Consider the following 22,961-nt stretch of genomic DNA (forward strand, 5'->3'; position numbering starts at 1 on the left):
GCTGGAACTTGGTCACTTCTGAGTTGAGAGCACAGGACCTGGCAAGTGGGATGGTTTCAGCCATTGTAGTTGGTTTTTCAGGAATTTTGCCGGAATATATATGGAGCTGACATGGAGAGGGAGGCAGACTGTGTAGTCCAGGTTTCATTACGTCATTAAATGTCCTGCCCCAGGTGAAAGATCTGTAGGTTGAGAATTGAGCATTTCAGTCACATGAAAACTTGGAATAGAAACTCTCAATTCTGAATAAACATCATATTTGAATAGATGGATATAATGCTTGTTCATTTTCTTAGGACCATATTTGTATGTTTAAATTAAGAAGTGGTGTATTGAGGACTAGAAGCAAATCATGTGAAGATGATAATTTCATTAGTTAAATATGAGAGAATTGTTGTTTTCGTTATTATCCAAGATGCATTGCTAAATACTTAGCTATATATCATTGTTAGTATTGATGCATAAAGGAATCCAGATGATTAGAAAAATCTAAAATATAACTTCCTGAGTAAGGAGAGTAGAAATTCTCCAAATCGTAACATTAAGTTTTGAAACTCAGCTTGGAGTGTACACAACACATGGTTTATACATAGCCTGAGTGACTGGAGAAGGGATGCAATTAAGTGTCAGGGTTACAAATGATGGACATGAACTAATTTAAGGAAATTCTGACATGTATGTCAACCGGACAGTCTATAATATTGTGGATGGTTAAGGGAAATGATGGATATTTACTATAGGGCAGTGTTAGCGTGTAAGGCCTAGTTGTCTTTGTGCTATTGAATATATATAAGGAAGAGAAGTTGGTGGAATCATGGACAGGTCATTCAGCAATTCAAGGTATAAATTGTAGAGAGTATTAGGGAAACTGGAGGCATGAGATCTTGCAACATAGTTTTGCAGAATTGGACATATAGGTGATGTAATGGAGGAAAATAATGCTACATTGGCATCGGATGGAACAGATAGATGTAACTTGTGACTTATTCATGGCAAGCTGAGGGAAATTAAATGTGGAATTTTGTATGAAGTTAATCTGAAGTTGCCAGGTACAAGATTCTTGCGAGGTAAATGATGTAATAGATGTATTGTGGTTCATTAAGATGACTGAGTCAAAACTGGATGTTTTTGAGGATAGTGATGGTTTTAAAAATTGAGATATCTTTTGATTACTTCCCAACTGGATGATGAACACAATTCTGGAGATAGTTAGCTGACTAGGCAGTGTTTCTGAAGGGAGAAATGTTTCAGGCCGAAGTCTTTTAATAAAAACTTTATTTATTATTTGGATGTGGCTGATGCGTGTGAGATTGCATTTAATGCACATCTCTCTTTACTCCAAGGAAGTGATAATTTACTTGGCTTCTGCAGAGACCAATAAAACGCAACAGTGATGCGGACTAGATTTGCATGTCAACCTGTATGCAGGTAGCACATTGCACTAGCTAAACATGTAAAGGCAATGTCAAAAGTTTCATGAACAAAAACAAAGTTTGCTGGAAAAGCTCAGCACGTCTGGCAGCATGTGTGATGAAAAAATCAGAGTTAAAGTTTCGGGTCAGTTACTCAGTTCTGTAACTCAGTTCTGAGGAAGAGTCACCAGACCCGAAGCGTTAACTCTGATATTTTCTTCACACATGCTGCCAGACCTGCTGAGCTTTTCCAGCAACTTTGTTTTTGTTCCTGATTTACAGCACTTGCCATTCTTTCGGTTTTTATTTTGTCCAAAAATTTCATGTTTAGTCTAGCCCCGAGTGTTTTTTCTTCATTCTTTGGGCAGTTCTGACAAGGCCAGCATTTTACGAGCTATTCCTGATTACCCTTGAACTGAGAAGAGTTAGAAACCAATAACATTGTTGTGGATCTGGAGTCGCATGCAGACCACACCAGGTAAGGACGGGAGATGTGTTCGGCTAAAGGATATGAGTGAATAAGATGGGTTTTCTCAACAATTAATGAGAGTTAAGAAGCTAATATTAAAATTAGATGTATTAGTTTATTTTAACTTCTTTTTCCCAATGTAGAGGAGACCACATTGTGAGCAACAAATGCAGTAGACTATATTCTGGGAAGTGCAGGTGAAGGTCAAATGTAGACTGGGTGACCGCTTCGCAGAACATCTACGTTCTGCTTGCAAAAAAGACCCTGAACTACTTGTTGCCTGCCACTTTAACGCACCACCCTGTTCCCTGGCCAACGTCTCTGTCTCTGGCTTGCTGCAGTGTTTCAGTGAAGCTCCACACAAGCTGGAAGAACAACACTTCATTTTCCACCTTGGGATGCTGCAGCCCTCCCGACTCTATAAGAGTTCAATAATTTTAGGGCCCGAGCATGCTCATGTCCTAGCTCCCTACCCCACACACCAGGCCTTGTTACCACACAGCTTGCCATTACGCACCATCTGTTGTTAGTCACTAATAGTCCCCATTAACAACTATTTACCCTCCCAGCCTGATTGTTATCAACTCTTCTTCTGTCCAACTGCTCTTCTCTCTCTTTAGGCTCTATCCTATCGTTTACTCCCTACCCCACACCCCCTCCCTTTTTTCTGCATATAAACTGATGTTTTCCCAGCCACCAAAAGTTCTGAGGAAGGGTCACCGGACCCAAAACGTTAACTCTGTTTTTACCTTCACAGATGCTGCCAGACCTGCTGAGCTTTTCCAGCAACTTTGTTTTTGACCCTGATTTACAGCATCTGCAGTTCTTTCAGTTTTATTAACAAAATAATCTAGTTGGTCCGTGCTTTAAACCCAAAAACCTTTGTTTTCAGCTCCATTCACATAAAAGACAGACAAACACAGTTAATAGATAAATAAAAGTAAAATGACAAAACTGGCTGATTACTAAAGTGTTTTCATGATATGATGTTCCACATGCGTATATGATGGTTTCTTGGTTGATTGCCTGAAAGTGTCGAACAGATTGACCTTTATAGTTCACTCAGATAAACGCATCAATACTTGTTACGTAGTTTTCTCTATCTGAATTTCCAAGAGCTGATGAGGGATGTTGGGTAGAGAGCTTTCAGATCTTCATGCTGTAGTATCAACAGTCTGATTTCTCCTGGCAAAAACAGCCCAAAACCCAGCTTGAGCTCTGCCTACTCCCTGACAGACTGACCATCTTTCACAAGGTGCTAGTTACCATTCAACATCTGATATCTGCTTGAACACAAGGATCTTTCCCAGACATGCAAAGTGATAGATGCAGGTACAGTTACAGCATTTAAAAGACATTTAGGTAGGTACATGAACAGAACAAGTTTAGAGGCGTATGGGGCAAATGATGTCTTTTCCCTTGCTGTCCTACCACTCTCTGATCAGCATCTAATGCCTGTGTTTACGTAAAAGAAATGGCAACTTGGGTAGTATACTAGAAAACCGTTAGTACTGATGAATTGTGTTTCAGACTCCAGTCCTACCTTCCCATGGGAAACACTATATGTAGTAAGAGTGAAGACCATTAATGAGGGTGTTTAACTTTGAGCATTTTTCACCATTATTGTAGGAGTAGCTTGCCTCTGTATTCTTTCCAACAATGGTACAATGGAGATTGAAAAGCTGTTAGAATTTGCAATGCAAGCCTATGTTAATACAATGCCATCTCGTGTACACTGATCTGTTTTTAAAGAGTCTTGTAGAATAATTCACCAAAATAGTAGACAGAACATGATGATGTGATTGACTACATATGGCTTTTTTGTACAACAAACTGTTACAGATTTTATATTTTGGATCCTAGGTTTTGTTACCACTTGCCAAGTTGGCTGAGTTGACAACAGTCTAGTTTGAGTTACGTTTTTGGTCCAACTTAATTTTTTCCTTGATTAAAGCCTCCATTAATATGTGAGGGAATGCTGAGCACTCCAGTATTAGGAACTTGGACTTGTGTAGAAAAAATATGTTGATGCTGACTTGTGCCTATTTTACCAGTATCTTGCTACTTGTTATTTAAGTCTCATTTGGAAGATGGCATCTGTACAGGACTCTCTCCTACAGTGGATTGTCTGTATAGATTATGTACACGCAGTGGTAGAGTGGACCTTGAACCCATAACCACAAAGTGAATTTCCGATGGGAATTGGATAGATACTCCTCTTAGTGGGACAGAGCAGGGTATTGGCACTGACTGGATTGTTTTAGAGTGCCTGTATGGATTTGAACCAAATGGTTTTCTTCTGTGCCAAATCATTACCACTGAGCTAATTTGGCTGAATAACTTTTGAGATCCATGTTAAGCTGTTCTTGGCTGTAGCATAAATAATTGACAATCCAATCTTCCATGGAACATAAAATGGTGAATTGGCCCTTATTTCAGTAGAATTACACCAACTTTTAAGTTTGAATGATTGTGTGTATGGTTTTGATTTCAGTTGATGCTACTGTTGGATAATTCAGATTCGAGACTGAAATTTAGCTTGATAGATCATTTAATGTGGTGGCCTTTCATGGAAACATAAACACACAATGCTGCAGATTCAGTTTTAACAATAAAGCAGAAGTTTATTACATAAAAGAAATTAAAATAAAATAGAACATACCAGCTTTTAATATATAACACAATTTACAAGATTTTAAAACACTGGAAAAAAAAAATCCCATCTATTCCCAACATTATCACTTTACAGTACTCAAATACCAGAGAGAGGGAGGAAATTGCCTTCCCTATCATGTCTATACATTTGATTTAACTGTTTCTTTGAATTCCCAGCCTTGAAATCTTGATAGCCATTTCCTTAATTATTCCTACAACTTTGTATAAAATTCTTAGCTTCAAATATCCCTTTGAGGTTTTGGTCAGAAATTTTCAAACTAAAAGCCTTGCCCTGCGGCATCCTATTTACAAACTGTTTTGAATTAAATCCTTTTTTCAGCAGAAACTGCTGTTAAATTTGACCACAGCTAGATCTGAAGTGAAGCCGAAATTAATTCTTGATTCTTCTAAACCAAAAAGCTAATGCCTTTAAGTGATTACTCTTTGAATTTGCAAAATGCAAAACATTCTCATTATCACTTCAGGAGTATCCCAATTATCGCTCTCTGACACGTAGTAGTTCAAAATCATAACACCAGAAAGACTGGCAATTATTACCCATTCAGAAACACCACCCAGAACTAGTTGGAAATCCAAACTGTGAAATAAATTATGTTAAAATATAGAAATTGCACATCTTGTGTCAAAGTATGCTCTCACTCCCATTTTTTTTTTTAAGGGTTACTTTGGGAACTGGGGAGATTATAAGGCCATAAGATCCAGGAGCAGAATTAGGCCATTCAGCCCATTAAGTCTGCTCTGCCATTTGATTGTGGCAGATATATTTCTCAACCCCATTCTCCTGCCTTCTTCCTGTAACTTTTAATCTCCTTACTAATCAAGAACCTGTCCGTCTTTGTCTTAAACGTACTCCTTGACTTATTGCCACAGAAGACTGTGGAGACCAAGTTCCACAGATTCACTACCGTCTAGCTGAAGAAATCCTTCCTCATTGCAGTTCAAAAGAGTCATTCATTCTGTTAGAAACTGTACTCCCAGGTCTTAGTCTATTCTACTAGTGGAAACATCTCCACGTCCACTATATCCAGGCCTTTCAGTATTCTGTAAGTTTCAATGAAATCCCTCTATTCCCCCAAGCAATCCTTCAAAACTCAGTACAGACCTAGTGTCTTCAACTGCTCCTCACATGACAAACTCTTTATTCCTGGGATCATTCCTGTAAACCTCCTCTGGACCCCCTTCAATGTCAGCACATCCTTTCTTAGAAGGCTCCAAAACTTGTGGCATATTCAAAGTATGATCTGACTAGAATCTTATACAGCCCCAGGAGTGCATCCATGCTCTTGTAATCTGGTCCTCTTGAAATGAATGCTAATATTGCATTTGCCTTCCAAACTGTCAACTGAACCTATATGTTAACCACGAGAGAATCTTGAACTAGGATTCCTAAGTCCCTTTGTGCTTCAGGTTTCTAAAGTCTTTTCCCCTTTCAGAAGACAGTCTATACCTCTTCTTATTATCAAAGTACATAACCTCACACTTTCCTACATTGTATTCCATCTGCCACTGTTTTGCACACTCCTTCTGCAGCCTTCTCACTACCTCTACAGTACTGTACCTCCACCTATCTTTGGGTCATTTGCAAACTTAACGACAACACTCTCAGTTCCTCCTTCCACATTATTAATACTAAATGTGAGGAGCTGTTGTCCCAACGCTGACCCCTGCAGACTTCCACTAATCACTGGCTATCATCCTGAAAAAGGCCTCTTTATCCCCACTCTTTGTCTTGTGCCAGTCAGCCAACCTTCTATCCATGCCAGTACCTTGCCCCAAACACCATGGGCTCTTGTCTTATTTAGCAGCCTCCTATGTGGTACCAGTCAAAGGCTTTCTGGAAATCCAAATTGATCATGTCCACTGACACTCTTTGTCTAACTTGTTTGTTACCTTCTGTAAGAATTCCAAAAGTTTCATTAGGCATCACTTCTTCATGATGAAGCTGCGCTGACTCAGCTCTATTTTATATACATTTTGCAACCACATCCTTAATAATGGACTCTAAAATCTTAACCAATTACTGAGGTTGGGCTAACTGGCCTATAATTTCCCATCTTCTGCCTTCCTCCCTTTTTAAAACAGGAGGGTTTCATGGGAAATAATTGTGGAGGATAAAAATGGTTTAGGGTAATGTCAAAGTATGTTATGTTATGCAACAAATATTATTTGTATGAGAATGGATGATTAACCACATGGAAGGGAGCCATAGAATGGCGCTCTTTCCAAAGAGGAATGATATATTGCAGGTAGTTATATTCACTTGATCATAAAGCGCAGAATTATGAAAGCTAATTTAGCACCTCATCCTTTTATGAGCATTTTTCCTGTCCTACACATAGAACATAGGACCTGTACTGTGCTGTACTGTTCTTCGACCCACGATCTTGTGCCGAACTTTTACCCTAAACCTAAGGTCTATCTAACCTCCACCGCTACCTTATACTATCATCCATATGCCTATCTAATAGCTGCTTAAATGACCCTAATGAGGCTACTCAGCACCTTTTTTTTAATCTCAGACATGTCGAACATTATTTATCCAAAAGATCACTAAATAAAAGGGAGAAAATAAACTTTGAAGCTAAATTGGCAAGTAATATCAAAACACTGCATGATCATCTATAAATATATAAAAATGAAGAGTAAGTGCAAAATAAACATAGGCCCCATAGGTAATGAAGTTGCAGAAATAATAATGGGAAACCAGTAAATGACAGAGGAACTGAATCTTTGTCTTGGTCGTCACAGTGGAAGATATTACTAGCATTCCAGAAAATATTAAATGATCAAGGAGCTAAAGGGAGAGAGGAAGTAAATATGACAACTATCACAAGACGAAGAAGCACTGGGAAAACTAATAGTGCTAAAGGCCATTCAAGCACCCCAGACCTGATGAATTGCATTGAAGGAAGTTGCATCAAAGTTATTGGATGCTTTGGTAGTAATCTACCATGAATCCCTGAATTTGGGAAAAGTCTCAGAAGATTGGAACACTGCCAGTGTAAAGACCTATTCAAGAAGGGAAGTGAACAAAAAAAAACAGGCAAGTTAGTTTAGCATCTGTCATTGGGATAACAGCAGTTAGAGCATTTAGAAATACATTACGTAATCAAGCAGAGTTAACATGACTTCATGAAGGGAAATCATGTCTCTCAAATTATTAGAATTCTTTGAGAAAGTAACAAGCAGGATAGATAAAGGTGAACCAATTGATGGAATAATTTCTTGATTTCCAAAAAGTGTTCAGTGAAGTATGGATCATGAGGTTACTTAATTAGATAAGAGCCTATGGTGTTGGAGGTGATAGATTAGCATGGATGGCGAATTGATGACAGAGTTAGGATAAGAGGGGCATTTCAGGCTGACAAGATTGTTTTAGAGGCTCAATAGGATAGATGCAAAGAGGTTTTTTCCCCTTATGGGAATGTCTAGCAACAGACAATATGATCTCAGAATAAGAGGTCACCCATTTGAGAGATGAGCAGGCATTTCCTCTGAGGCTAGTGAATTTGTGGAGTTGTTTACTGCAGACACTGGGTAATTAAATATACTCAAGGTTGAGATAAATAGATTTGCGAACAGGAGGTGTCAAGCATAATTTGGATAAGATAGGAAAGTGAAGTTTAGGATTATTAAATCAGCCATGATCTTATGACACGGTAGACTTGGGGGATTGAATGGTCTACTTCTGCTCCTACGCTTTTTGGTCCTAAGGATGTGTCTGTTTGGTTTCATGCTGATTATACCTTGCCTCCTTTGTCCAGAAGTATTGAGCATATCTTTATTATCCACCTCTTGTGCCACAGCCTTGATTATTGAACTTTTGTGCTTTTATATGACCTAATATTACTCATGAATAAAATTGTTGGCACATCCTTATAGTTGATTCACTGCATATTAGTCTAGGTTTATGTGATTACCTGTTAATCACTTTGTTTCCGAAGCAAAGGGATTGAATTTTATTGGTCGGGTGCCGAATCTAATAGACATGCCATAATGTATTATTGCATGTTTGAACCAAGTATTATTTAAATTTGACCATGTCACTTGGGAGTTTGAGGCCCAGTCAATAGTACAATGTGTTTTTTTTAGTCTGTAGGGCTTATTTTCTAATTGGTATACAGATAATGCACTTGAATGTGTAAAATCCCTGTTAAGATAACCTAATGTTTAATAGGGTTGCTGGACATATTTTAATACTTTGTGCTTCGTGTAGTTCTCTTAGAAGTGGGGGCTTACGAGTAACTGTTTTCTAACCATTTCTTTTGCAGTAACATTGCAGAAGCCCTGGTGAGTAAAGGTCTTGCAACAGTGATCCGCTATCGGCAAGATGATGATCAGAGGTCTTCTCATTACGATGAGCTGCTTGCTGCAGAGGCCCGGTAAGATGGCTTTTAAAGTCCTGAATATGTATAAAATAACCTTCCATATAAGAGGTGGAAGTAATGTTGACGTGATGTGAAAATTTAAATTACTTCAAATCCAATTACATATTTGAAATGTATGAGTATTAAATTAATGAAACAGTAATAGGAGTGTGGTGGATTGAATCAAGCTGTTGAAAGATAAACTACGTCTGTATTTTCATCTGTGAGCCCAATATTGTGATTGATTTGTAGTGTTTTGGATATCTTGAATTCAAAAGATTTTAACGGTGTTTTTTTCACGACTGAGATGCCATAAGATTAGAATCACAGTCATTTAGGGCAAAGTAATTTCGAATGAGCTCGTCATTTGATTTCTCACTTGCAAAGTTGCAAGTCACAGTCAGCAGCAACAATGACTGTTTACATTGTGAACTCCTTTTCATGTAGTAAAACCTTCCCAGACATTTTACAGGAATGCCTCCATATAGCAATCAACTCTTTGCCAATGAACGCTCCAATCCTGGCAAACCTCTTTTGCACACTCTCCAAGGCCTTTCAACACCATAGTGTGGCGACCAGAACGGGGCACAGTACTCTAAATGTGGCATAATTAAAGTTTTATACATCTGCAACATGACTTGCCAACTTTAATACTCAGTACCCTGACAGATGAAGGCACGCATGCCATATGCCTATTTTATGACTTTATCCACTTGGCCGCTTTTAGGGAGCTGTGGACTTGCATCCCAAGATCCTTCTGTATGTCACTGCTCAAAGAGTCCTGCCATTTATTGAATAATTTGCTGTTGCCTTTCCAAAATGCATTTTCTCACTCTTGTCTGGATTAAACTACATCTGCATTTCTCCACCCAATTTTCCAAATGATCTATATCGTGCTGTAGCCTTTTCATCAAAATCATTGATATACATTGTAAACAACAGAGATCCCAGCACTGATCTTTGCAGAATACCACTGGTCACAGACTTCCAGTCAGAAAAACAACCCTTTACAACTATTCTCTTCTTTGACCATGCCAGTTTTGCATCCAATTTACCAACACGCTGTGGATCTCATGTGACTTGATCTTCTGGACCTGTTGCCCATAAAGTCATGCTGACAATCCCTAATGAGTCCATTCTTTTCCAACTGCAAGTACATCCTGTCCCTAAGAATCTTTTCCATTAATTTCCCTACCACTGCTGTAAGGTTCACTGGCCTGTAATTTCCTGGATTATCCTTGTTATCCTCCTTAAACAAAGGAACAGTGTCTACTTTCAAGTCTTCTGGGATCTCGCCAGTGACCACAATTATTTTCCTCTGTGTCAGGTACATCTCCAATCAGCGGACCGTTTTCCCCTGATGTCGATTTGATTACAGTTTTGCTAGAGATCCTTGATGCCACATTCGATCAAATGTGGCCTTGATGTCAAAGGCTGGCACTCTCCCTCACCTTATACTGCATCTGCAATGTTTTCCTACAGACTCAACATGCCTAGATTGCCCTGAAGCTTCATTGCATCCTCCTTGCAGCTCTGAATCCCAACTTATTTTGTGTTTTCAGCAAACTTAGAAATATTTCATTTGTTTTCCTCATCCAAGTAGTTTATATAATCAAGAATATTGGGGCCCCAAGCATTGATCCATGTGGTACACCACTGGCCACTAAAGCGGGCTAAAGCAAAGATCTTTTTGTCAGCTTGTGGAGATTGTGCCGTAATGGAAATGTTGCTTGACTACTGTAATACTATAGTCTAAACTCTGGACATCAAATGGAATTCAAGTTCAATCAATCAGTGAATCAAATGTGCTTTTACGATAATTGGTAGTTCCCAGCGACGATTACTGAGACTAGTATCAGGCAATGATCATCTTCACCAAGGGAGAGTCTAATAGCGTCCCCTTGACCTTAAATGACAATGCCATCACTAAGTTTCCACCCACTACCAACGTCTTGAGTTTTACTGTTGACTGGAAACTGAACTGGACTTAGCTGTATGAGTGCAGCAGCACTTATCTGACTTCCCAAAAACCAGCCCACCATTTCCAATATTCCCCACTTGTCTGGCTGAGTGTAGCTTCAGCAGCACTCAAGAAGCTTGACGCTATCCAGGACAAAATGAAAACCGAAAGAACTGCGGATGCTGTAAATCAGGAGCAAAAACAGAAGTTGCTGGTAAAGCTCAGCAGGTCTGGCAGTACCTGTGAAGAGAAAAATCAAGAGTTAATGTTTTGGGTCCGGTGACCCTTCCTTAGAAGGGTCTATCCAGGACAAACCAACCTGCTTGATTAACACCAAATCCACAAGCATCCACTCTGTCCAGCAGCAGCATGTAGCCTGTACAAGATGCACTGCAGAAATTGACCAAGAATCCTTAGACAGCACCTTTCAAATGTATGACCACTACAACTAGAAGGACAAGGACAAGGACAGCAGATGCATGGGAACACCAGTTGCAAATTCCTCTCCAAGCGAAACACCATCCTGACTTGAAATATATTGCCGTACCTTCAGTGTTGATTGGTCAAAATTCTGGAACTCCCTCCCTAATGGTATTGTGGGTCTACTACCTATACCAAATGGCACTAATTCAAGAAGGCAGCTCACCATCTCTCCCTCAAGGGCAACTGGTGATGGGCAGTAAATGCTAACCCAATCTGTGATGCCCACATCCCATGACTGAATGAACAAAAACCCACAACATTGTACTTGGTCTTCAATTTTCCATGAAATGGCTAAGTATGCTACTTAATTTAAGCAGTTAAATTGTTTTTATTTGTTAGATAGCACACACTGCAACTAATGTCATTAGTGAAACTAATAAATGTGGAAGATGGTGGATGGTGTGCCAGTCCAGCAGGCAGCTTTGTCCTGGCTGGTGTGAAACTTCTTGAGTGCTGTTGGAGTTGTACTCATTCAGACTAGTGGAGAGTATTCCACCATTCTCCGGACTTGTCCTGTAGATGGTGCGCAGGCATTGGAGAAACCAATGAGTTGCTTGCCCAAAATTCCTAGCCTTTCACCTGATTTTGTAACAGCATTATTTATTTGGCTGATCCAGTAGAGCAGAGGAGATTGACCTCCAATAGCCACAGACAGTTTTTTGTATCAGGTATGACTCCAATCCGAAGCGAATGTTTCCCTGATTCTCGTTGACTGCATTAATCACCTCATGTTTTTCTTTGATATCATTAATTGGCTATGATAGGTAGAAATAAGTTGAAATGACTCTCTGCTGGTTTTTCTCTGCCTCTGCTGCCTTTCTCACCCAGGCCCGCTTTCCCATTCTTTCAGTTCTAGTCTCTCCTGATTGGTTTTTTATTTTGAATAAATTCAATGCTTTCTTTGTGATAATTTATCGTACTATTCATCCCTTCCTAAAATACTGCTTGAACTATTGACTTGTTTCTGTTGATGTTTTATGGTGGTTCTTGTTTTGAAGTAAGATCTAGTTATAACCATATGATTTTAATAAGTTGGATTCTTAAATTATATTAGCTGTGGAAAGTGCCAAATGGAGGCTACAATTCTTCCCATGAAGAAACAGAAGAGGAAAATGTGCATCATGTTCGTCATAGCTGGCTGGACATGATTTCTGATGTTGATAGTATGAGAGAGAACAGGTCAGTGAGGTAAATGCATCGAATGGAGAATTGTGCATGTAACTTTTCAGTTTAGGTGGATTTTAATCATGCCATTGTCTCACAGAGGTCTGCCTCTACGTGTTAGTATTTTGAATCTGAATTTAACCAAAAATCTCCTTTTCATCTGTTGATTTTTGACATTTAGGTCAGAGTTGCAGGCGAAATAATCAGCTAACATCAACAACTAGTTCAGCCTATGAATGAATCAGTTGAATTGGTCAGATTGACATCCTTTTATTGCATGAAGATGCTGATCCTAAAGCTATTACTCATTTTGTAATTGTGCTGGTTGAGAACTATAGTCAAAGTTCAAGTAGAATGTTTTTCGACTTGTTTCTGAAAACTGTAACAACAGGCAGCATATTGGGAAACATTGAAAACAGGAACAAGAGTAGGTCATTCAGACCTTTGAGCCTGCTCCACCATGCAACTAGGTATTCTGTATCTGCTTTGTCCGTGCCTTTTGTGAACTATGTCGGAGTCCTTGAAAATACTCTGTTTTGGCCCCAGTCACTTTCTGTGGCAGTGAACTCCACAGTTCACCACTCTGGGTAAAGAAATTTTCCCTCATCTCAGTCCTAAATGCCTACCCTGTGTGTAGTGATTGTAATGAGGTCAGCCAGCTGGACATGATAGAGTTCCCTGATTGATGTTGTTAATCTGGTCCAATCGGGGACCACTGGCTGACATATAGAAAAAGGTGAGTGTCAAAAATAATGACACACTGGTGCCTGGCTCTCTGTGAGGCAGCACTGTAGACAAGGACTGTTTGTGTGTAAATAAAGGATGACTGGGTGACAGACTAATTGTCCCTGGAGTTTTTTCCTCTGTATCCTTAGACTGTGACACTTGGGACTGGATTCCCTGTTCATCGGGAACAATATTCCTGTCTAGTCCCTTTAGAATTTTATGGATCTCTGAGATCTCACTCATTTTTGCTAAACTCCAATGAGTGTAACCCTAACGGAGCAGCTCCCACTTGATATATCAGTCCTGCCATCTCAGGAAACATTCGGGTAAACCATTGTTGTACTCCCTTCATAGCCAGAGTATCCTCCTTCTGGGAAGGGGCCAGACATGCATGCTGTACTCAGTGTGCTCTCACAAAAGCAATGTACATTTGTAGGATGCCATCCCTGCACCTGTATTTGAATTCTGTCACCATGTTGGCCAGTACACAATTTGGCGTCTTCACCATTTGCTGCATCTGTACGCTTAATTTAAGTGACTGTGCACAAGGATACCCAAGTCTTGTTGCACCTTCCTCTTTCCCAAGCTATTGCCATTTTGATAATCTGCCTTCCTGTTTTTGCTCCCAGAGTAGATAATCTCGCATTTAAGAGCATTATACTTCATCTGCCATGCATTTGCTCACACAAATGAGAACTGGGAAGGAGAGAAGACTTTTTCACTTAGTTCCTGGAAGCTGGGAATCAACAGCAAGGTTAATGTTCATTAACGATCCTTAATTGACCATGACAAGATGGGGGTGAGCCACTGTATTGAACCACAGTTGTCCTTGTGTGTAGCTACACATACAGTGGTGTTGGAAAGGAATTCCTGGACTTTGACCCACTGACAGTGGAGGTTGGCAGTACATATCCAAGTCAGAAAAGTGTGTGAATTACAGGGTAACTTGCAGTTGCTGTTCACGTTTGGCTGCTGTCCTTGTCTTCTAGATGATACAGGTCAGGTTTTGTGTGATGCTTTTGAAGGAGTTGTAGAGCACCTTATAGTTGGCACGCACTGCCACTGTGTGGTGTTGACAGAGATGGTGAATTTTCTTTAAGGTGTTAGATCTAGATCCAGTCAGCCACGTTGTTTTGTCCTGGGTGATTTTGTGTTTCTTGAGTGTTATTGGAGTTGCACTCCATTGGCCTGGATGAGAGTATCTCAGAGTCATAGGGTCCTGCAGCGTGGAGACGGGCCCTTTGGCCCAAACTGATCCATGCTGACCTTGGTTTTGTGTGCCTTCTGGTTGGTGGGCAGCTTTTGTGGGGAGTTTGGGTCCGGAATTCATTTACTCCATGCAGACTTCCAAGACTCTGACCTGTGTGTTTCTAACAATCCTATTTGTGTCTGTCTCAGTTGAGCTTTTACTCGGAAGATAACTCCTAAGGATGTTCATATCGCAATTCAGTGATGACATGGTCTTGATTGTGAAGGAATAATGGTTTCTTTCTGTCTTGTTGGTGATGATCACTGCCTTCACTTGTGTGACAGGAATGTTAATTACCATTGATCAGTCCAAGTCTGAATGTTGCCCAGGTCTTGTGCGTGTTGTACAGACTGCTTCGTTAATTGAGAAAGTTGTAAATGATATTGAAAACTGCATGCAATCGTCAATGAGCATTTGCTTGAAGGAGTGTTTACTGTTCTTTATGTGAGCAAATAGGCCAATCCAGGCAGAGGAAAGAGTATTTCCAACAACCCATTTTTCCTGTCTCAATTACCTCCTACCTTATTCCGAGTCATTTGTTCGATCCAGTGAACTTCACCATGCCGGGAAAAAAATCTCCTCTATTATACTTAGATTCTCTAATTTGATTGGTTGAGTTGTGAGAATTATGAAATGCAATGTCTAAGGCTGTACACTAAGCATCTGAAATTCAAATAAACTTTTAGAGGGTCCACCTCTTATGTATCCCCACTCCTCAGAGAGAGGTGTCATGGTGATGGGAAAGCAGGCCAGAAGAGCAACTGCGCTTGTGCCTTAGAATCTTCTGCATTAAATCTTATTTTATATAAACCATTCGCAGTCAATTATGTTGATGTTTTTGGGTTGGTGTGTGCATGGTGGGTCAGAGATACTGCATTAGTTGAAAGGGTGCATGGAGCAAGACAGTGCATGAAGTACTGATAGAATTTTCAAATCTAATACAAATATTCTCAGGTCGCTGTCACTGCTCAATATAAACATACACAATGTCTGTTGCTTTTAAGAATCTCTCCATTGACCATTGTTTAATTTGGCAATTGAGAGATGTGCAAGTGAGTCAATGTATTGGATATTGTGATTCCTGCACTTAGGCTTTTCTAACTGAAATGGCACGTGAATGAGATGAGACTACAAACAAATTCCTGTTCCATTTCAATTTTATCGTTTGCTCGTGAACACAAGAGTAACAATTAACACAAATTGCATCCCACTTCAACTTAATTTAATCTCTCCAAATGAAAAAAAGAATTCTACCCTGAAAGTCCACGATTAGCAAAGAATTGACGATCCGTCATCCATGATAGTTGGAGATGTATTATGCTATTCCTGCCAGTGTGTACATTGTATTTACAAAATAAAAACTTCTACAAAAATATACTACTGAGATGCCTTTTGCAGAGAGTAGATGATTTATTTAATTCTTATGTATCTCTGCTAATATCATTTTCATACCTCATTTAACAAAGCGAGTTATGCAGTTAACAGGGGTATTCATTTAACAGATGTGGAGTGAGTTAGTGAACTGTGGTCTCAATGGCGCAAATCACTGGGTGATTGTTAAATTATTACAGTTGAGTGCCCGTGAAATAGAGCTGAAATACCTCCTGTGTCACAAACGTTGTGGTGTACATCCTGTCCAAATTAGCATGCGTAATGTTTACCTTTTGAGGTATGGAGTTTTATAATTCTTACTACATTGAACGGAAGGACCTCCTCTACAGCCTAGTCCACACTGTTATTAGGTCAAACAATTAAAAAGTTCACATTTTGTTCATACAAAAATTACCTGAATTGTTGGGAGAATGTGTTTTTCAATCCTCGTGAGGTAGAATTATTGTTCTGGTGCCCCCAGGACAATGGGATGTGTTGCCCTCTTTCACACTACCGCCCCCTTTCTCAAAGACTGTTATACATATGGAGTGATCTGTGTCTTTGAAGCCAGCATCTTTTCTCCCACCAAACTTCTGGATGATTGCACCTGCTGTGTTTTCTAGGTTTGCGTGCCTTCAATTCTATGTACCTATCCCTTTTTAGCTGTTCTTGCATTTTTTTATATGCCTTATATATTCCTTATTCATTTTATTTCATAGGTTCCTTTGCTACTTGTGAGGTTATATCTGACATTCTCAAGAATTCTCATCATTCCATTTCTTTCCTGTGTTTGTTTCTTGTCTATGCTCATTGTGGATCTTTTTCTCCCCTCTGGCATGCTGTTGCATTTCTTTTAAATTCTGTCCTTCTAATTGTGAGAAATAGTTCTGCATCCAAAACCATTGACTTACTGTGTTCCCTGAAAGATGCCTCCAGATGGACTAGGTTCTTTTAGTGTTTAGTTGTCTCGTTTCATTGTTTCAGTATCTGCACTATTTTGCTTTCTGCTTTTAAAAAGAGTGAGCCCTATTCTAACTAAAAGAAAGTAAAAATGTGGCTTTATTTTTCTGCAAAATCAAATGCTTATGGATTCAGTGCTGCCTGTAATTTTAAAAATAGTTGAAGTTCCACTGGCAATAATAAATAAATATTGAAAGCTGCAGCATACCAAGGCATGGAAGCTTCTGCTAAATTCAGAACAATTTGATGCTCATTAAGGTGCAACATGTCATAGTTTTCCTGTGGCATTGCTTGTGGTGAATCAACAAATTTGTCTTTTTTGTTCGCTGAATGTTGTCTAAAGACAAAATTTATCATACTTGAAGTGATGTGGTCAGTGAGTTAAGCATGCTGTGCAAAAAGGCTGCTTTGAGAGCCCTCACTTTGCAACTGAAGAAGTCAGTTTCCATTTTGATATTTTAGAATATTTCGCTAATCTTGAGTAATTGATTTCCACAGCTCTGTCTGTTAGCCTGTGAAAATGTTTTTTATGTAATCTTTACAGTCCTGAAATATAGAGTAAAATTAAAGAAAGCAGTTGGAGTGAGGTGCTGTTATGAGCTTTTCTGGGGAGGGGAATGAGATTTATTTGATTTATGGCGGATGGAGAGAGTAGTCCGCACTGAGTCAAGTCATACAGCATGGAAAAAGACAATTATGTCCAACCAGTCCACGTTGACCATAATCCCAACCTAAACTAGTCCCACCTGCCTGTGCTTGACCCATATCCTTCCAAACATTTCGTACTTATGTACTTGTCTTTTAAACCTTGTAACGATACCAGCATCCATCATTTCCACTGGAAATTCATGTCACACTGGAAATTCATGTCACACATGAACCACTCTGTGTAATTAAAAAAAAAGTCCCTCATGTCTTTTTTAAATCTTTCTCTTCTCACCTTAAAAATATGCCCTGGACTTGAAATACCCCACCCTAGGGAAAAGACACCTGCCATTCACCTTATCTATACTCCTCATTATTTCATAAACCTCTGTAAGATTACTTCTCAACCTCCTTTGCTCCAGTGGGAAAAAAAACTCCTCCTATCCAGCTGCTTCTTATAACTCAAACCCTCTGTTCCTGGCAAGATCCTGGTAAATCTCTCCTGAACCCCCTCCAGCTTAATAAGTATCAGATAACATTTGACGCGGAGAGAGACTGTGTTACTGGATTGTCCAGCCATGCAAGATTCCTGTGGAGAAAGAAATGCCGCGTGTATAGAATTGGAGTACAGAAATAGGCTGTTTGGCCCACATGTCTATGTCATTATTTATTCTATATAAAGATCATTTCACCTTTCTTCACATCACCCTATTGACAACCTTTTATTCCTTTCTCCCTAATGCATGTGTCTTGCTGCTGCTTAAATGCTTCTAGGCAGTCGCCCTCATGACTCCATGTGGTCGTGAATTCCATATTCCATATGAAGACGGGACCATATTTGATATTACTATTAAATTTGACACATTTGAATGGTAGTGTGTTTAATTAGTTTTTCAAATACATTGTTCATTGTAATAGAGGCTTTCACAAGACCTTTCCTCTCTGTAGCTCCTTACTTCTCTTTAAGAAGCTATACGTGACTGCTTCCTTGCTTGAAAAATTATCCTATGGTCCAAGCTACCAGTGTGTATTTTTGTGGCTACAGTTCCCGTGAATCCAACCTGCTGCTACATAGCTCATCGATTGTCATAAGACTCATGACAGATGATGAATGGCCAATCATACAAAGATAGTAAACATGACCTGCACATGAATTGGATTGTAGTGAGGGGAAAAGCTGCACAATATAAATCTCTTGTAGATCCTGACTCACCTTGGGCCAGTGACGAAATGAGTGTAGATGTTGGAAATAAGATAAGTTGCAGTTGGAGACCAGGGCACCTTCTGAGTCTGACAGTACAGTGCTGACGTTGCTTCAACTCTTTTGGACCTAAGGATAGCCTCACCTGCCATTCTGCAAGAATCAGTCTTTGCGTGCCAGGATAGACAAAGCCCTACATCAAAAATGCTGGAGAAACTCAGCAGGACTGGAAGCATGCGTGGAGAGAGAAGTAGAGTTAATGATTAGAGTCTAATATGGCTTCTCTTTAGAACATTTTCCAGAATCTGCAGTGATTTGCTTTGAGTTGGACAGATCTTTAAGTTGTGAACAATAGGAGACCTGAGGGCACTTGAGATTACTGATTGTTTAATTTTTTGTGATCCAGGAGTTCTAACTTTAGCTGCCCTTCTTTTCCCCCTCATGGTGTGTGTCTGTTCTCTGCTCAAATAGCATCTCTTTGAATGCTACCATGAATTTCTCTATTTCCCTCCGTTCTTTCTCTTTGGCTCGCTCTTTTGGTTGCTTGCCATCTCGTTCCCTTCCTCTTTTTTTTACGCTCTCTTCTCTCCAGCTTCAGTCAAATCCTTTCACTGTTAGTATCAAAATCTAATTCTTGCATCTTTCTGAAGATCTGCTCTTGTTTAGTGCACCCATTTCAGGACTTAATAGCACAACCATACCATTTGAGTGCATATGTGTAAATCCTTCCAACATTTGCTGATGACAAATGGTAAGAGTGGGAGATGTATTTGGTTAGTTTAGGGCTGGGAAATCAATTGGATACTCTACCATCATTATTCAAAGCTCCAGGATAACAATCCTGTTCTGGCTAAAGTAGATTTGATTACTTCCTAGCAGTATTTGTGGTAGAGGTTCTGATGCTGTTTCTGTTCTATGACTCTGGGTTGGGCCAGTTTTTGGGTAGAGAACTGAAGTAGTAGTAGCATACACAACATAATAACTTTTCTTTCAAAAAGGATAATCTCTGTTGTCAATATAACGCATGTATTTATTTTCTGTGCCAACCACCTTTGTAGTTTTTCTTCTTTTCCGTTTCTTAATCATTGATTCATTCTGAAAGCTGAGTGAATAACAGTTTGTAGGAACTGAGAAACCAGGGCACGTACTTTTGTGTAGTTGAGGACTTGAAACTGAGCTGATGAGTTGTGTCTAGTGTCTTGAACCTTACTAGACTGAGTACAAATGCCTGCATGAAGTAAACAAACCAATTAAAAATATTTTACAGCACTCGAGGCTGACTTTGAAGTAGGTGCATCACAGCAAAGAAATATATCAGTCCTTAAAGGGCTGGCACAGAATTATAAAACTCCTATTTCCTTTACATTAACCTTGGTTTAAGAATAAAAGTACTTGTGGTGCAATGGCAGTGTCCCGACCAGGCCTAGTTTTCAGGGCCACCTGCTTCACAGATAAGTTATAACATGTCTGAACAGGTTAATGTAAAAATTCCTTTAAAATGTGTATTTAAGTTGTTATCTGAGTTTATTACTTCACATTGCTTTTTGATCTGTTTCATTGTAGATATTGGCAAATATTCTTTTCTTTGTTTAATAGGATAGTAGCGGAATGCAGTTTACATGAATTGGAAACCAAAGAAAGTAGATCTGCATGGTTTATTTGCATTAGAACTTCTTGCATTTCTACACTCCAGGAGAGCTGCAGTTGTAAGAACTTGAATCTTTCTTGTGCAAGTAAGGTATCTGATTGTACTGCAGGCTAATTTTTCATTGCAGTTCAGTCAACTTGCAATCATAGTTGAGTGTTTTAGCATTGTCACACAATGATATGTCCTTATTGATGAGTAAGCAAAGCTCCAATTTAAGTTTCTAGAGAAGCCAATTAATACTTTACCCTATTCTACCCAATTTTATCCAATGAGTGCTGAAAACAAATGTTGAATACGTCACTAAGTGACAATCTAAAAACAAATTAGAACTTGACAGCATGAGCCAGAATGTTGTCCTGCATCATTACATTGATGATGATAATGACAGGTCAGTTCAATCAACATTGTCAATGCAAGTGCCTACTGAAAAATGAACTCGAGGTGAGGAGTTTATCTATAGAGTAGCACACTCTATGAAGCAAATGCTTTTAAAGTTTTGGGGTGCATTCTGCTGAAGGTTAGTTAATCAGAACCCATTTAGAAGTGCAGAATCCCTTCAGGGGAGATTGAGGCCATTTGACCCATGAAGTCTGCATTGACCATCTGAAGAACACCCTACCCAGATCCACCTTATCCCTGTAACCCTACATTTACCATGGCCAAATCCCCTAACCTGTATATCGCTGAATACTACAAGGCAATTTAGCATGGCCAATCCATCTAACCTGCACATCTTCAGACTGAGGTACTCCCCGTTGGGGAACTGAACCCCAAACCCCATTTACGATCTTTTTATTCAATACCAGTGGTCAGTGACGTTGTCAACTGTAATTTATATGTTGGTAAATAGGGTTTGTGGTTTATTTTTAGTATGGAGCACAGGATCAGAGGGACCTTGATGTGTCTGTACCTTTAAAAGTATCAGAACAGGTGGAGGTTAAGAAAACATATGGCATACTTGCCTTTACTAGCTGACGTATAGAAGTTTAGAGCTGGGAGGTTAAGCTGGGACTGTATAAAACATTAGGCCACAGCTCAAGTGTTGTGTGCAGTTTTGGAATTCACTTAGGAGAGATGTGATTATACTGGACAGGGTGCAGATGAGATTTACCAGGAATTTGCCTACGCTGGAGACTTTCAGTTATGAAAAAAAATTCAACAGATTGGGGTTATTTTCCCAAATATTGAGAAGTGACAGGATTGAAATGTGTAAAATTATGAGTAGTATAGTTAACCTAAACAGTAACAAACTTCCCCTTGATGGAGGGGTCAGTGACCAGAGGGCATAGATTTAAGGTAAGGGCCAGAATGCTTGGAGGAGACATGAGTAATTTTTTTTCACTCTCAGGGTGGTGGGAATCTAGTGGGACTCGCCTATAGGGAGGATGTGGTAGAAACCCTTAACCTTTAAGCGGTATTTAGATGTGTGGTGCTAAAGCGTAGAAGGCTATGAGTAAAATGCTGGAAAATGGGATTTGAATAGTTAGGTGTTTGTCTTTGACGAGGTTGGATAGACCTTTTCCTTTGCTTTCTTCCCAGCTTAGAAGCAGAAGTTAAAATATGAGGACCTAATACAGAAAGTAGTTCAGTGTTAGTCTGCGGTAATTGAAGGGCTTCTACAGGACTGCTTAGAGTCGGTGGATTGGTTCATATTCAAGAACTTGGCAGCCAACCTCCATTAGTATGCCACTACTGTCATAGACTTCATTTGTATGTAGAAACTGTGTGCTGAAGAAGTTAATCCAAATGCTCCCCAACCAGGAAACCATGCATAAAGCAGGAGATCTATCCCTTCTGAGGCTGAAGTCTGAGGCATACAAGTCAGGAAGCCCTGACCTATACAGGAAATCTAGGTTTGACCTTCGTGAGGCTATCAAAAGACACCTGAAGGCAATACCAATCTAAGCTTGAGACCCAGGCAAACCACAAGGACACCTTCCAGTTGTGGAAAGGCTTACACAACAAGACGGGCTACAAAGTGAAGTCAAACCCAACGAGCTCAATGCACTCTCTACACTGTCTTTAAACAAAAGGTCAGTGAACCAATGTCACCTATCTCAACAGCCTCTGATGCACCAATACCTTTGGTCACTGCCACAGATGGTACGTCAGCCTTCTTGAGAGTGAACTGCATGGAAAGTGACTGGCCTGGATGGAGACCCCTGCTGTGCAGTCGGATCCTGTGCAGATCAGCTGGCAGGAGTATTTGCAGACATCTTCAACCTCTCCTTACTACAATCTGACGTCCCCACCTGCTTCAAGAAGACCACTATCAAACCAGTGCCAAAGAAAAAGCATGCATTGTGCATCAGTGACTACCGCCCAGTGGCTCTGACATCCATCATTAATGCTTCAAGAGGTTAGTCATAACTCACATCAACTCCAGCCCACCAAATTGCCTTGATTCTTTGCAATTCTTTTACTGGTGCAATAGGTCCACAGCAGATGCCTTCTTCCTGGCCCGACAACCTCCCTGGAACATCTGGATAACAGGAATATCTGTGTCAGGCTCCTACTTAATGGACTGCAGTTCCATTTTCTTCACCATAATTTGAAACACACGTTTCTAAACTCCGAGACCTAGATCCTTGACTTCCTGATACATTGACGACAATCAGTAAGAATAGGCA

General features: G+C 39.7%; 1 long non-coding RNA gene across 1 annotated transcript in view; it reads left to right on the forward strand.

Annotated features, from left to right (window-relative positions):
* The window catches only part of LOC125485789, a 54,955-nt gene that overhangs the window by 15,505 nt on the left and 16,489 nt on the right, over positions 1-22,961 (forward strand). Inside the window, exon 2 of the long non-coding RNA XR_007264496.1 lies at positions 8,829-8,939. This is a non-coding gene — a long non-coding RNA (uncharacterized LOC125485789). The remainder of the gene's footprint in view (positions 1-8,828; positions 8,940-22,961) is intronic.

Source organism: Rhincodon typus, chromosome 22, assembly GCF_021869965.1.
Source record: "Rhincodon typus isolate 14 chromosome 22, sRhiTyp1.1, whole genome shotgun sequence".
NCBI classification, from domain to species: Eukaryota; Metazoa; Chordata; class Chondrichthyes; order Orectolobiformes; family Rhincodontidae; genus Rhincodon; species Rhincodon typus.